We start from the raw sequence: 2,293 nt of genomic DNA, 5'->3' as shown, positions 1-2,293 counted from the left end.
CAGACATTTTGAGGGGCAGGGGCTCAAGTAGAAAAAGGGGCACTTCTCATATTTATTTAAATTTTTTCTAAACAAAATGTTAAATATGTTAGGGGTGTGCGATATTGACAAAAATATCTCAATATTTTCTGGGATTTTATCGATAACGGTAATTAGACGATATCTTGCTGAGTGTGTTATTGTGCTGATATCTGAAGGACTACCGTGGACAGCTGACTCCTAAAATTTTTCATATTCTGCATATTTTGTGTGGTCATCAGTTCACAGCAGTGATAGAAAGTAATCTTTTCCAAGAAGTTTACTTTTTTTTTTTTTTTTTACCTTTTATGGGCATTTTTACCTTTATAAAGCCCTTTTTTCTAAATATGTGCATCGTCTTTTCATAATAAGTAATTTGGGCTGTTACCAAGCAAATGAAATCAGTATTGTCAAAATTATCTTTGCAATGCAGAGAAAACACAGCTGCATCTGAAGTGGCATTTAGATGCATTTACTAACTTTTTAATGCGGGACATGAATGCATTTAACCTGCAGTTACATGCATTAATACTGTTTTGATATTTTAAACATAAAACTTTTAATACTGATATTTGATTTTTTTTTTTTTTATGAAAACATACTTTAAATGTGAAATTAAAACATTTAGATGCATTTACACTCTGTTCACTCTGCAGTTACAAATGCATTAATACTGTTTTGATATTTTAAACATAAAACTTTGAATATACTTTGAACTTTATTTTTTTTTATTTTTATGAAAACATACTTTAAATGTGAAATTAAAACTGGCAGTAGATGGCAGCAAGTCACTGTTAATAAGTGAGTCATTGTGACTGAACCGAATCATTTAAACGATTGATTCATTCAGGAACAAAACAGCGTCATGTTGCTCAGAGACGCAAATTGCATTTTCTTCCTATTGCCTTAGCTAAACTTTAGCTAACTTACATCCAGGTAGCTCTCATGAGTCATAGATGTTAGCAAGACAAATTAACTATATTTGCCTTTTGGATAATTAGCTGTAAATTCGAGGCACAGGTAGCGTAGTCTGTTGTTCATCACCACTCACCTCCACACCAAGACATACACAACTGGAAAGCGAGAGAAGGCTTCCCTTCTACGGCTCTCTGCCTGTCTGTGACTGTGATGTGCATGTGCCGATCAATGTGTGCTACACTACTGCGGAGACGCGGAGGTGCATTTCTCAACATTTCCTGACCCGACCTGATATTTTGATTTTTTATTTGTTTGACAGGGAAAGCTGTGCGCAAACAGAAACACACACGCACACATATATACATATATTCATTTATATATAAAAAAATTTTTTTTTTAAAAACTCCCCAGAAAAAAGAGCTCTCGAGGAAGAAAAAGGGCAGGTGCTCAAGCCCCCTTTGATGTCTATGTGTGCACGTGCTGAGAGACACCACATTACTTCCTTGTAATGGCTAATCGACATCACAGTCTGTCAATTTGATGTTAGCCGCCATGTTCATGTTTGTATCATTCAGTCGGTGTTTTACTTTTAGTAAAACTAGGAACTGGAAAAAAAAATGTGCATTTGATGTAGTCCATATTAATCACAGTGACAGATAAATAAATAAAATATCAACTCAATGTACTTCGTTCTCATTACGCAGTGATTTAAGGAAGCAATCAAGTGCTCAGATGAACTTGACAGGTCACTTCATTTCTTCATCTGTCACAGTCAGGCTCAGGATTTTGTAGGTCAGTGAGTAAATGTGTGCATCAGCAATTAAACATTAATCGGGAATCATTGGCGTAGTGCTAATGCTTTTGTTTTGTGTGTTCTGGGTTCTTTCTGGGTCACTAGAATATTTTTGTTTTAATAAATCTAATTTGCAGCTGTACATAAATGGAATGGGGAGACGTTTGTTTGCATTTTTGTGAATTTTTTAATGTTGCATTTATTTTTATATTTATATTTGCGTTTTTATATATTATATTATATTATATTGACGTGTATTATTATTTCAGAATATAGCCAATTTCTTATTCATTTAACTTCATAACTATTTTTATTTTAATTTTAAATGCTTCCAAATCGCTTGTTTAAAGGGGTCATATGATGTTGCTAAAAAGAACATTATTTTGTGTATTTGGTGTAATGAAATGTGTTTATGCGGTTTAAGGTTCAAAAAACACATTATTTTCCACATACTGTACATTATTGTTTCTCCTCTATGCCCCGCCGTTCTGAAACGCGTCGATTTTTACAAAACTCATCGGTCTGAAAAACGAGGTGTGCTCTGATTGGCCAGCTACCCAGTGC

This window comes from Sinocyclocheilus rhinocerous, unplaced genomic scaffold (genome assembly GCF_001515625.1).
Source record: "Sinocyclocheilus rhinocerous isolate Xijiao unplaced genomic scaffold, SAMN03320098_v1.1 scaffold329, whole genome shotgun sequence".
NCBI lineage: Eukaryota > Metazoa > Chordata > Actinopteri > Cypriniformes > Cyprinidae > Sinocyclocheilus > Sinocyclocheilus rhinocerous.
Note: the sequence above shows the minus strand (reverse complement) of the source record.